Source organism: Plecotus auritus, assembly GCF_963455305.1.
Source record: "Plecotus auritus genome assembly, chromosome: 1".
Classification (NCBI taxonomy): Eukaryota; Metazoa; Chordata; class Mammalia; order Chiroptera; family Vespertilionidae; genus Plecotus; species Plecotus auritus.
Window position 1 is genome coordinate 82840149 of NC_137770.1, and position 15023 is coordinate 82855171.

Below are 15023 nucleotides of genomic sequence, written 5' to 3' on the forward strand. Positions count from 1 at the left end.
CAAGGAGGAAGTGGCACCGGAGCACACAGGGCTTGCCACCACCACTGCCGTTGCACAGGCTGCTGGAGCAAGTCTGCTGCGTGCTGGCAGCCAGGGGAAGGAAGGCCTATTCTTGCACGAATCTTTGTGCACCGGGCTTCTAGTTATATATAATAAAAGGCTAACATGCAAATCAATCGAACAGCAGAACGACTAGTCACTATGATGCACACTGACCACCAGGGGGCAGATGCTCAACACAGGAGCTGCCCCATGGTGGTCAGTGCACTCCCACAGGGGGAGTGCTGCTCAGCCAGAAGCCTGGATCACGGCTGGCAAGCGCAGCAGCAGTGGTGGGAGCCTCTCCCACCTCTGTGACAGGCAGACATCCCCCGAGGGCTCCTGGACTACAAGAGGTACGCAGGCCAGGCTGAGAGACACCCCCTCCCCCCAAATGCACGAATTTTGTGCACTGGGCCTCTAGTTGTTGAATAAATACCAGCAGCATTTACCACTTTCCAACTTAATAATGACTCAGTAGTGTGCAGGGATGTAAATCTTTTCTTTTTCAGAGATGTAAATCTTGATGTCTACATTCTTATTGTGCATGCAGTCTCTGATCTAAGACCTGATTTGTTTGACCTATTGCTGCTTTCATACGACTGAGTTCCTTATAGGCACAGGGTAAGAGCAATACATTTAACCAGTGAGTTCTGTAGTTAGAGATGTGACCACAAGATGACAGTGCACCTCTGCTGATGCTGAATATGTGGGGGGTTCATTTCAGTGGATTCTGAATAAATAGGCTATGGCAGAAGCAGAGCCTTTTTCTTATTGGCTGGGTAGACAATGTGAGAAACCATTATGAGTGTTAGAGAAAAGAAGGGGCAGCCTGATAACAGAAGCAGTTCTGTTGACTGAAGATTGCAAGTCTATAATTGGTCTTAATTAGGAGGAACAATGAAGTCATCCATTGGAGCTTTATTTATGTTCTTGTGGCTGCAGCTGAACTGTGAGTTGAGGGATTTGGGGATAGTATATTAGTGAACATTTCTTTGAAGCCAAGGAATAAGTGGGCTTTATGCAGGGTTCCTCTAGTTACTATAGAAAAGGAAAAGTAAATTCTGGACTGTAATTATCAGGCAAAACTTCTTTTTTCTCTGACTCTTTCTTTCTGCATAGGGGTCAGCCATGGAGAGAAAGTGGATCAGCATCTTTCTACCCTGAGTGTTCAGGAGGGAAACATCGCTGTTATCACCTGTTCTTATTCGGATAGTGCCTCAACTTACTTTCCTTGGTATAAACAAGAACCTGGAAAAGGTCCCCAGTTCATTATAGACATTCGTTCAAATAAGGACACAAACACAGCTGAAAGACTCACTGTTTTCTTGAATAAGACGGTTAAACATCTCTCCCTGCACATCGCAGCCACCCAACCTGGAGACTCGGCAGTCTACTTCTGTGCAGCGAGTACACATTGCTTCCCAGGCACCTGCATCCTGTACACAAACCTGCGAGTGGGGCAGCCCCCTCTGCCTGGGACAGACCTTCAAGCACAGCATTTGTGAAATTGTCTGCAAGTGGAAACTAATGTGTTGTATGTTAAAAACACATAATAAGAAGGTTAGTTTCCAAATGACCCAGAAAGTGTTAGAACATTTTGTTGGAGGACTGTTCCTTAATGGATTTTTCATTTTGGAATGTAAAGCTCTTTTATTTATTTTTAAAATATATATTTTTATTTATTTCAGAGAGGAAGGGAGAGGGAGAGATAGAAACATCAATGATGAGAGAGAATCATTGGTGTGATGCCTTCTGAAGGCCCCCCACGGGGATTGAGCCTGCAACCCAGGCATGTGCCTGTCCAGGAATTGAACTATGACCTCCTGGATCATAGGTTGATGCTCAACCATTAAGCCACACCAGCTGGGCTATTTTATTTAAAAATATTTTTGGTTAATCCTCCCTTGAGGATAGTTTTTCCATTGCTTTTTTAAAAATTCTAAACTTCTTTTTTTATTTCAAGAAAAACAATTTTAAATATAATAATGTCACATGCAATAAACATTAATATCTCCAGAAAAATGATTTTAAATATAATAATGTTATATCAATAAACACCAATTATTTAAGAAAAACTATCTTAAATATAATAATATTACATGCAATGAACATTAATATTTCAAGAAAAAAAGGATTTTAAATATAATAATATTACCAAAACTGTACTAACATACTAGTAGTATGATATCACAAAAATTGTAGGAAATATTAAAATCTGCTAAATAACAGGATTACTTCTATTATATTTTAAAATATTTTTTTTCCTCTGGCTCTATTTTTGCTCATCAGTTAATGTTGTTCACTATATTCCACAAATGAGTGAGATGATGCGATATTTATCTTTCTTCTAATGGCTTATTTTGCTTAGCATGATGCTCTCCAGGTCCATCCATGCTGTTGCAAAGGGTAAGAATTCCTTCTTTTTTACAGCAGCATAGTATCCCATTGTGTAGATGTACCACAGTTTTCTAATCCACTCATCTGCCGATGGGCACTTAGGCTATTTCCAAATCTTAGCTATGGTGAATTGTGCTGCTATGAACATAGGGGTGCATATATCCTTTCTGAGTGGTGTTTCTGATTTCTTGGGGTATATTCCTAGAAATGGGATTACTGGGTCGAATGAGAGTTCATGTTTAATTTTTCGAGGAAACTCCATACTGTTCTCCGCATTGGCTGCACCAGTCTGCACTCCCACCAGCAGTGCAGTGCAAGAGGGTTCCTTTTTCTCCACATCCTCACCAGCACTTGTCGTTTGTCTATTGGTTTTTAGAAAGAGTGGAAGGGAGGGAGGGAAGGAGAGGGAGAAGAAGAGAGGCAGAGAAAAACAGAGAGAAAGACATGATGTGAGAGAGACACATCTATTGGTTGCCTCCTGCATGTGCTCGGACAGGGGCGGGGAAATGAACCTGCAACCAAGGTACTTGCCTTTGACTGGAATAGAACCCTCAACCCTTTGGTGCAGAGGCAGATGCTCTAAACACTGAGCAACACTGGCCAGGGCTGTAAAACTCTTTTAAATGAAAGAGTAGTTGATGTAGAATATTATATTTATTTCAGGTGAACAATATAGTCGTCTGAGATTTATATACCTTACTAGAAAAGTCTAGTACCATCTGTCACTGTACAAAGTTCTTGCAATATTAGTGACAGTGTTTCCTATACTGTACATTATATCCTTATGACTTCTTTAGGTTATAACTATAAGTTTGTGCTTCTTAATTCCCTTCATCTTTTTTCCCATCCGAGTTTTCCAACACCATATATTGAAGACTTTTTCCCATTGTATATTCTTGCCTCATTTGTCACCAATTTAATTGATTACATAAACATGGGATCATTTCTGGGCTCTTCTTTCTGTTCTATTGATTTTTTTGTTGTCAGTACCATACTGCTTTGTGACAGTACCATATTGTTCTGTGCTAGCACCATACTGTTTTCATTACTAATAGCTTTGTAGTATAATTTTACATCAGTGAGTGCGTGGTCTCCAACTTCAATTTCATTTACTTCTGCTATTGTCTTCATTCTACTAACTTTGGGTTTTGTTTTTTCTTCTTTTTCTAGTTCCTTTAGATGTACATTAGGATAATTTGAGATTTTTCTTATTTCTTGAGATAGGCCTGTAGTGCTCTAAACCTCCCCCTTAGTACAACTTTTGCTGCATTCCATAGATTTTGTAACATTATTTTTTTTTTGTGTGTGTGTTGTTAATCTTTACCCAAGGATATTTTTTCCGTTGATTTTTAGAGAGAGTGGAAAGGAGGGAGAGGGAAGGAGAGAGAGAGAGAGAGAGAGAGAGAGAGAGAGAGAGAGAGAGAGAGAGAGAGAGAGAAACATTGATACATGCTCTTGACCAGGAGTAGAAACCGAGACCCTTGGATGCATAGGTTGATGCTCTACTACTGAGCCACACCGGCCAGGACTGTAACACTGTTTTCATTTTAATTTGTCTCAAGAAATTTTTCTTTGATTTCTTCACTGACCCTTGGTTGTTCAGTAACATGTTTAGTCTCAAGGTGTTTTTTCCAACTTTCCTCTTATAATTGATTGGAGACTACCTTCTTGCAAACCTTGATTTGTTTTTATATTTTTGTCTTTTCAATGAATGTCATATGAATAGAACCATACAATACATAATCTTTTGAGAATTCTGCATATTGGTGAGAGGAAGTACCAGCCACCCAGTGGTTATACGTGGTTGGAGAAGATGTTTGATATAATTTCAATCTTCTTGAATTTATTGACTTGTTTTGTGGCCTAACATGTGATCTATCCTGGAGAATGTTCATATGCACTTAAAAATAATGTGTATTCTGCTGTTTTGTGTTAGAATGTTTTGTACATGTCTATTAAGTCTATCTAATCTGATGTGTCACAAGGCCAGTGTTTCCTAGTTGATTTTGTCTGTGCCTATCCATTAATGTAAGTGGGGTGTTTAATTATTATATTACTGTCCATCTCTCCCTTTGTGTCTGTTAATATTTGCTGTATGTATTTAGGTGAGCCTATCATGGGTGCATAGATGTTTTATATCCTCTTGTTGGATTGATCCTTTATCATTATGTCATACCCTTGTGTCTTGTTAGAGTCTTTGTTTTAAAGTCTATTTTGTCTAAGTCTTGCTGCCCTAGCTTTCACTGCATTTCCGTTGGATGCAATATCTCTTTCTGTCCATTCACTTTCAGTCCATATCTTTAGATCTGAAGTGAGCCTCTTGTAGGAACCACATGTGTGGGTCTTGTTTCTTTTAACCCATTTGTCAGAAGGATTACACTTGCTCCAGAGGCTCTAGGGGAGAATTTGTTCCTTGACTCTTCCAACTGTGGTGGGTGCCAACATTTCTTGACTTGTGGATGCATCACTCCAATCTCTGCCTCCACAGTCTCCTGTCATCAAATCTCCCGCTGTCTCTGTCTTAAAAGAACACATATGATTGCATTTAGGCTCCTATAATCCAGAATTATCTTTCCATGTCAAGGAAAGATAATTAAAAAGACAAAAATATAGAAGAACAAACCAAGGTTTGCAAGAAGGTAGTCATGGGGGATGTGTAATTACAAAATGACAGCACAAGGGAGTCTTGGGGAGTAATTAAACTCTTCTGAGTCATGATTGTGTGATAGTTACATGATCTATTAAAATGCAAAGCTACAGTTATAACTGTACAGAAAAACAGTCAATTTTATATTACTTTTAAAAATAAAAATGTCAAGATCCTTAACTATATCTTCAAAGGTTTTTGTTGTTTTTGTGCGTGTGTGTGTGTGTGTGTGTGTGTGTGTGTGTGTGTGTTCCATATAAAGCCACATTCACAGATTCCAGGGATTAGGACCTGATTTTTTTAAAGCCACATTTTTGCTATCATAGTTGACATGGCTGGTGATTTTCTTTTCTAAGTTGAGAAAAGAACATACTTATTAATCAGAGTCCAGTCATGAAAATAAAAACCACATCAATTATTTTATTTTCTCAGTGTTTAACATTTCAAATCATCAATCTTCCTTCTTTTTTTGTTAATCCTCATCCAAGGATATTTTTCCATTGGTTTTTAAAGAGAATAGAAGGGAGAGGGAGAGACAAGAAGAAACATCGATGTGAGAGAGACACATCGATTGGTTGCCTCCTGCATGCACCCAACCAGGGCCGGGGAAATCTGCAACTGGGGTATATTCCCTTGACTGGAATTGAACCTGGGACACTTCAGTCCATGGGCTGACGCTCTACCCACTGAGCCAAACCAGCTAGAGCCAACAATCTTCCTTTTTTTTCTTTTATTGTCTAAAGTCTTACATATGTCTCCTTTTTCCCCAGTTGACCCCCCCTCCTCCAGCCATTCCCACCCGGGGCAAGCCCCCTCTGTCCCAGTGTCTGTGTCCATTGGTTATGCTAATATGCATGCGTACAAGTCCTTTGGTTGCTCTCTAACCCCCCTCTCCTCAATCTTCCTTTTAATATAAAACTATACCATGTTTATCTTCAGTATAATTGTTACCATTATTAATGCAAAAGGAAGTTTGGGTTGGGTGAGACTCTCAGCCAGTACATAGAAAGTTTGACGTGACCCACAGCAACGTGCTGTACCAGGAAACCCTGTTTCCTGTTCTGGGGCAGCAGCAGCACATAGCTCAGCATTTCTTCTCTCCATCTGTCAGTCACCTCACCTTGCAGAGCCCTGAAACGGAAGCTTGGTGGAAGAACTTGAACATGTTGGTCTCCAGCCTTATGAGAGTGGTCATAACTTCAATGTGGCTAGGTAAGGATGCCCCAGTGGGAATGAGTCTTCTCTGTGACCTAACAACAGGGGGCTTTTATGAGTACCCTGGGAAGGAAAGCTGGACAGGTATAAAAAAATTCTTTTTGTCCCACACCACTTATTCCATAACCTTCTGTTTGCATTTTTTTCTTTCAGGATCCAGTATTGCCCAGAAGGTAACTCAAGGCCAACAAGCGATATGGGTGCAGGAGAAGGAGGTTGTGAGCCTGGATTGCACATATGACATCAGTGTTCCAAGTTATAGTCTATTCTGGTACAAGCGGCTCAGCAGTGGGGCAATGATTTTCCTTATTCGTCAGGACTCTTACAACCAGCAAAATGCCACAGGAGGCCGCTACTCACTGAATTTTCAGAAAGCAAAGAGTTCTGCCAACCTTGTCATCTCAGCTTCACAGCTGGAGGACTCTGCAGTGTATTTCTGTGCCCTAAGTGATCCCACAGTGAGAGGCGTGTTAGAAGGACGTGTACCAAAACCCCAGGGCTCTGCTTCATGCATCCACCTGCTGTAGGGACCAAGGCGGGGAATTGTAATCACAGACAGGAAGTGGCCAGGGCTGTGGCAGCACAGGTGTAGGTAGGGTTAGAGGGAAAACACTATGAAAATAGCTCTCTAGGTTCATAGACAATGCATAGAGTTATCATTAATAAAAAATCCATATTCTTTTATTTATTATCATTAATTAAAAAAAAATCCACAGTGGCTGCACCAATTTGTTATCCCATCAATCCATATTCTTAAAATTTTGGGTTGAAAATATTTATGAAGAACAGCCTCAATAAATAGCTTGCCATTTTGTGATAGATTGAGCTAGAAGAATTGACTAATGAAATTCAGAAACATCTGACTCAGAAGTCAATAAAAATATGTGTGAAAAGTTGGATTTTCAGATAAATTTCTTCAGTAAGTATTTGTTGGGTATATATTATACAGGGGAGGAAAAATTCTCCTCTATCCTCTTTGTATCACTGCCTAGGCCTAAGAATTAAACTGACATAAGGCCAGGCCGATGTGGCTCAGGGGTTGAGTGTTGACCTATGAACCAGGAGGTCACATTTTGATTCCTGGTCAGGGCACATGCCCAGGTTGCGGGCTCGATCCGTGGTGGGGGGCGTGCAGCAGGCAGCCAATTAATAATTCTCTGTCATCATTGATGTTTCTATCTCTCCTTTTTCCCTTCCTCTCTGAAATCAATAAAATTTTTTTTAAAAACTGACATAAAACAAAATAACAGGAGAAAAGTATACACATTTTATTAAATTTTTACTTGTACATGGAAGCCCTTATAAGAAAATGAAGATATGAAGACATGACCAGGGCAGGAAGCTTGAAAACCTTTTAGATGAGAAACAATAAATTTATGTAGAATTGACAAGACTAATGTGTATGAGCTAGTGGAAGTCCAACTAAGTAGTCCTTATCTTCCTTTACTAGGAAGATGAAAGTTAGTTTAACAAAGTTTGTAGATTCTTCTGGTGTATCTCTTGGCTGTTGTGTCTCTCTCCAATAAAAGAATTTATTTCCTGTGTTTAGGCAGAAAAGGAGATCTTTTTTTGTTTGTTTGTTTTCTGTTTCTTTTTTTATGTCTGTTTTTTAAATGTTTCAATTAAAGTTGATAATCAATACCATTTTATATTAGTTTAGGTATACAGCATAGTGGTTAGATAATCATATTCTTTGCAAAGTGATTACCCTGATATTTCAAGTACCCATGTGACACCAGTTATTGCAACATTACTGACTATATTACCTATGCTGTACTTTACATCCCTATGACTATTTGATATCTACCAAATTGTTATTATTATTATTTTGGTTAATCCTCACCAGAGGATATTTTTTTCATTGATTTTTGTTTAGAGAAAGTGGAAGGGAGGTAGGGGAGGGAGAGAAAGAGAGAGAGAGAGAGAGAGAGAGAGAGAGAGAGAGAGAGAGAGAGAGAGATGAGAGAAACACATTGATTGGTTGCCTCCTGCACATGCCCCAGTGGGGATTGGGAATCGAACCCATGGCCCTTCAGTTAGGGCTGATGCTCTAACCACTTATCAATGCTGGCCAGGGCATATCTACCAATTTGTATTTCTTAATACCGTCACCTTTTCCCCTCAGCTCTCTAACGCCCCTACTATCTGGCAATCCTCAGTTTGTTCTATGTATCTATGAGTCTGTTTTTGTTTTATTCATTTACTTTGTTCTTTAGATTCCACATATAAATGAAATCATATGGAATTTGTCTTTTTCTCTCTGACTTACTGCACTTAACACAATGCCCTCTAGGTTCATCGATATTGTTGCAAATGGTAAAGTTTTATGCTATTTTTATAGCTGAGTATTATTCTGTTGTAGATATGTATGACCTCTTTTTTATACACTCATCTGTTGATGGGCACTTAGGTTGCTTTGGTATCTTTGTTGTTGTAAATAATGCTGCAATGAACATATGGGTACAATCTATAGATTCAATGCAATCCCTATCAAAATAGCAATGGCATTTTTCAAAGAACTAGAACAAAATGCCCTAAAATTTATAAGAAACCACTAAAGAACTCCAATAGCCACAGCAATCTGGAGAAAGAAGAACAAAGTTTGTGGTATCATGCTACTTGATATCAAACTATACTACAAGACTATAGTAATCAAAACAGCATGGTACTGCCCTGCTGGTGTTGCTCAGTGGTTGAGCATCGACCTATGAACCAGGTTGATTCCCAGTCAGGGCACATGTCTGGATTTTGGGTTCGATCCCCAGTGTGGGGCATGCAGGAGGCAGCCAATCAATGATTCTCTATCATCATTGATGTTTCTATCTCTCTCTCCCCCTCCCTTCCTCTCTGAAATCAATAAAAATATATTTAAATTAGTGTTTGGGTTTCTTCGAATAAATACCCAGATGTGGAATTGTTGCGTCATGAGGTAGTTCCATTTTTAATTTTTTGAGGAACCTCCATACTGTTTTCCATAGCGTCTGCACCAATTTGTTATCCCATCAGCAAAGCATGAGGGTTCCCTTTTCTCTACATCCTTGCTAACACTTGTTGAGGATTTATTGATGACAGGCATTCTGACAGATGTGAGGTGATATCTCATTGTGATTTTATTTTGCATTTCTGATGATTAGTGATGTTGAGCATCTTTTCATATGTCTATTTGCCATCTGTATGTCACTTTGGAGAAATGTCTGTCAGGTCCTCTGCCCATCCCTATCATGTTCCTGATCTTAAGGGAAACACTTAAGCTTTTCCCTGTTGAGTGTGATGTTACCTGTATGTTTGTCATATATGGCCTTTATTATTTTTAAGTATGTTTTCTCTATTTCCACTTTGCTGAGAATCTTTATCATAAATGGGTGCTGGATGTTGTTAAATGCTTTTTTCTGCATCCATTGATATCCTAAATAATAAAAGGGTAATATGCAAATAGACTGAACAGCAAAACGACTGAACAACCAATCAAAGCATAATCCTATCTAATAAAAGAGTAATATGCAAATTAACCATCACTCTGCTATACCCACCAGCCATGCCCATCAGCCAACAGGAGTGAGTATGCAAATTAACCCACCAGCCAACAGGAGTGAATATGCAAATTAACCCAACCAAGATGGCTGCGGCCACAGAGAAAGCAGGAGGGAGGCTTGGGTTTCCCCGGCGATGGAGGAAGCCAAGCTTTCCCCACACCCTGGCCAGCCCATTCCAGGCTACAAAGTTTCAATTATAGAAGGTAAATAAATCCCAACAGAAATGGCAGCAGCCACAGAGCTGGAGAGAGCAGGAGGCTAGGGTTGCCCGCGGGGATGTAGGAAGCCAAGCTTCTGCAGCCCTGGACTGCTTTGGCCTCCGCTTAATGCTACAAAGTTTCAATTCTAGAAGATACATAAATCCCAACAGAAATGGCTGCCGCCATGGAGCAAGCAGAAGGCTTGGCTCCACTCAGGCTACAAAGTTTCAATTGTAGAAGATAAATAAATCCCAGATCCCAGGGCCTCCGCTTGGGTCGCCAGGGGGCGTGGTCGGCCTGCAAACCACCACAGGCCCCTTGCCCAGGCCTCCCTATGCCCCAAGGGAACCCCCACCCTGATCTGGGACACCCTTCAGGGCAAACCAACTGGCCCCCACCCATGCACCAGGCCTCTATCCTATCTTATAAAAGAGTAATATGCAGATTGATCATCACTCCAACATACAAGATGGCTGCCCCCATGTGGTCAAAGATCCTGCCCCCATGTGGACACAAGATGGCCACCACAAGATGGCCAGTAGATGAGGGCAGTTGGGAGGAACCAGGCCTGCAATGGAGGACAGTTGTGGGTGATCAGGCCAGCAGGAAAGTGCAGTTGGGAGGGACCAGGCTTGCAAGGGAGGGCAGTTGGGGGTGACTAGGCCTGCAGGGGAGGGCAGTTAGGGGTGACCAGGCCTGCAGGGGAAGGAAGTTAAGGGCAAACAGGCTGGCAGGGGAGCAGTTAGGCATCAATCAGGCTGGCAGGGGAGTGGTTAGGGGGTGATCAGGTGGCAGGCAGAAGCGGTTAGGGGCAATCAGGAAGGCAAGCAGGTGAGCAGTTGGGAGTCAGCAGTCCTGATTGTGAGAGGAATGTCCAACTGCCGGGTTAGGCCAGATCCCTGTGGGTCCCAGATTGGAGAGGGTTCAGGCTGGGCTGAGGGACATACCCCCCATGCACGAATTTCATGCACTGAGCCTCTAGTATGCTAATGATATGCTAAGGCTGCTCAGCTGCTTGCTATGATGTGCACTGATGACCAAGGGGCAAACAGTCAACTGGTCGACCAGTTGCTATGACATGCACTGACCACCAGGAGGCAGATGCTCCGACCAGTAGGTTAACTTGCTGTTGGGGTCTGGCTGATCAGGACTGAGAGAGATGGACCAGACATGCCCTGGAGCCCTCCCGTGGACCCTCGTTGACTCAATTGTGCACTGGTGGAGTCCTTCAGCCTGGCCTGCACCCTCTCGCAACCCACGACCCCTCAGGGAATGTCAGAGAGCGTGTTTCAGCCTGATCCCGCAGGCCACTCTCCTTGGGAGGGTGCCAGATGCAGGGCTCATGGCTGGCGAGTGCTGCTGCGGCAGCGGGAGCCTCTCCCGACCAGGGACTGATTGGGAGCGAGCCCATGGCAGGCACAGTGAGGCTGGGATGAGCGGGATCAGCAGGTAGGAGCTGCAGGTGTTGATGGACTGCGGGTTTTGGCCCAATTCATGCACAGAGGGACCCCACCTGTGCATGAATTCATGCACCAGGCCTCTAGTAATTATATAATTTTATCCTTTATTTTGTTTATGTGCTATATCATGTTAATTGATTTGTGGATATTGAATCAACCAGGAATAAATTCCACTTGATGATGTTATATAATCTTTTTAATGTACTGCTGAATTCAATTTGCTAAATTTTTTTGAGAATTTAATAATAATCCTCACCCGAAGATATATTTATTGATTTTAGAGAGAAAAGGGAGAGAGAGAGAGAGAGAGAGAGAGAGAGAGAGAGAGAGAGAAACATTGGTTGCCTCTTATATGCACCCCAACCAGGGACTGAACTTGCAACCTAGGTATGTGCTCTGACTGGAATCAAACCTGTGACCTTTCAGTGTATGGGACAACCCTCCAACCACCTTAACAACACCAGCCAGGGCTTGTTGAGGATTTTTACATCTATATTTATCAGAGATATTGGCCTATAATTTTATTTTCTTGCAATAGCTTTGTCTCATTTTGGAATCAGGGTATTGCTGGCCTCATAAATCAGGGTATTGCTGGCACTCCTCTTGAATTTTTTCGAATTGTTTGAAAAGTAAATGCCAATTCTTCTTTGAATGTTTGGAAAAATTCTCCTGTGAAGTCAGCTGGTCCAGGACTTATATTTGTTGAAAATTTTTGATTACTAATTAGATATTTTTGGTGGTAATTGATCTGTTTATATTTTGTGTTTCTTCTTAAGTCTTGGAAAATTGGACACTTCTAGGCATTTATCCATTTCTTCCACTTTGTCCAATTTGTTGGCATATAATTGTTTGTAGTAGTTTCTTATAATTCTTGGTATTTCTGTGGCATCAGTTGTCAACTGTCTTCTTTCTTTTGCGATTTTACTAGTATTTGGGTTCTCTCTCTTTTTTTCTTGATGACTCTGGTTTAAGGTTTATAAATTTTGTTTATTTTTTCAAAGAACCAGCTTGTGGTTTCATTGACTTTTGTATTGTCTTTTTAAAAATTTATCTTTATTTTTGAAGTATTATAGATGTCCCCCTATTTTTTCCCATTGACCCCCTCCACCCCACACTCACTCCTCCCAGGCCTTCACCACAAGATTGTCTTTGTCCAAGGGTTAGGCATATATGCATATGTTTCCCAGTTAATCTCCACCCCCACAACCCCACCTTCCCTCTGAGATTCGTCAGTCTGTCCCATACTTCTACTGGTATATCTCTGGATCTATTTTGTTCATTAGTTTATGTAGTTCATTATATTCCACATATGAGTGAGATCATGTTATACTTATCTTTCTCTGACTCGCTTATTTAGCTTAGCATAATACTCTCCATGTCCCTCCATGCGGTCCCAAAGGGTAAGAGATCCTTCTTTTTTACAGCTGCATAGTATTCCACAGTGTAAATGTACCACTCGTCTACTGATGGACACTTGTGCTGTTTTCAGATTTTAACTATTGTAAATTGTGCTGCTATGAACATAGGGGTGCATATATTCTTTCTGATTAGTGTTTTGGGTTTCTTAGAATGAAGTCCTAGCAGTGGGATCACTGGGTCAAATGGCAGTTCCATTTTTTATTTTTTGAGGAAACTCCATACTGTTTTCCATAATGGCTGCACCAGTCTGCATTCCCACCAGCAGTGTTCCCTTTTCTCTACATCCTTACCAGGACTTGTCATTGGTTGATTTGTTGATGATAGCCATTCTGACAGGTGTGAGGTGATACCTCATTGTCTTTTTAATTTGCATCTCTCTGATGATTGGTGACTTTGAGCATTTTTTCATATGTCTCTTGGCCTTCTGTTTGTCTACTTTGGAGAAGTGTCTATTGAGTTCCTTCGTCCATTTTTTAATTTGATTGTCTGCCTTTTGTTAAAATACATGAGTTCCTTATATATTTTGGAAATTAACCCCTTATCAGATGTACCATTGGCAAATATGTTCTCCCATGCAGAGGACTCCCTTTTCATTTTGTTGATGGTTTCGTTTGCTGTGACAAAGCTTTTTAGTTTAATGTAGTCCCATTTGTTTATTTTCTCCTTAATTTCCCTTGCCCTAGTAGATGTATTGGCAAACATATTGTTACTAGAGTTGTTTGAGATTTTTCTGTCTATGGTTTTTTTTCTAAGGTTTTATGGTTTCATGACTTACATTTAAGTCTTTTATCCATTTTGAATTTATTCTTGTGAATGGTATAAGTTGATGGTCTAGTTTCATTTTTTTTTTTTTTTGCATCTACCTGTCCAATTTTCCCAAGACCATTTATTGAAGAAACTGTCTTTACTTCATTGCATGCTCTTGCCTCTTTTGTCAAATATTAATTAGTATAATGGCTTGGGTTGATTTCTGGGTTCTCTGTTCTGTTCCATTGATCTATATGCCTGTCCTTGTACCAGTACCAGGCTGTTTACATTTCAGTGGCTTTGTAGTATAATTTGTAATCTGGTATTGTGATTCCTCCAACTTTGTTCTTTTTTAAGACTCCTGCAGTTATTTGTGGTCTTTTTGGTTCCATATGAAATTTTGGAGTGTTTGTTCTTTTTTTTTTAATTTTTTCCTTTTTTTAAAAAATAAATCTTTATTCAGATTATTACAATTGTTTCTCCTTTTCCCCCCCATAGCTCCCCTCCACCTGGTTCCCATCCCACCTTCTGCCCTTACCTCCCCGCAGTGTCCTCATCCATAGGTGTATGATTTTTGTCCAGTCTCTTCCTGAACGCCCCCATTCTCCTTTCCCCCTGAGAATTATCAGTCCACTCCCTTTCTATGCCCCTGATTCCATTATATTCACCAGATTATGCTATTCCTCAGGTTTTGAATTCACTTGATTTTTAGGTTCACTTGTTGATAGATGTGTATTTGTTGTTCATAATTTTTATCTTTACTTTTTTCTTCTTCCTCTTCTTTAAGAATACCTTTCAGCATTTCATATAATACTGGTTTGGTGGTGATGAACTCCTTTAGCTTTTTCTTATCTGTGAAGCTCTTTATCTGCCCTTCAATTCTGAATGATAGCTTTGCTGGGTAGAGTAATCTTGGTTGTAGGTTCTTGCTATTCATCACTTTGAAAATTTCTTGCCACTCCCATCTGGCCTGCATAGTTTCTGTTGAGAAATCAGCTGACAATCATATGGATGCTCCCTTGTAGGTAACTAACTGTTTTTCTCTTGCTGCTTTTAATATTCTCTCCTTGTCTTTTGCTCTTGGCATTTTAGTGATGATGTGTCTTGGTGTGGTCCTCTTTGGATTCCTTTTGTTTGGGGTTCTGTGCGCTTCCTGGACTTGTAAATCTATTTCTTTCACCAGGTGGGGGAAGTTTTCTGTCATTATTTCTTCAAATAGGTTTTCAGTATCTTGCTCTCTCTCTTCTTCTGGCACCCCCATAATTCTGATGTTGGTAAGCTTGAAGTTGTCCCAGAGGCTTCTTACACTATCTTCAACATTTTGGATTTTTTTTTCTTTTGGCTTTTTCGGTTGAGTGTTTTT

General features: G+C 40.6%; 1 gene segment (V, D, J or C); it reads left to right on the plus strand.

Annotated features, from left to right (window-relative positions):
• Positions 1-6249: 6249 nt before the first annotated feature.
• LOC308237666 (T cell receptor alpha variable 14/delta variable 4-like) lies at positions 6250-6828 on the plus strand. The segment is given in 2 exons: positions 6250-6298; positions 6455-6828.
• Positions 6829-15023: the final 8195 nt, after the last annotated feature.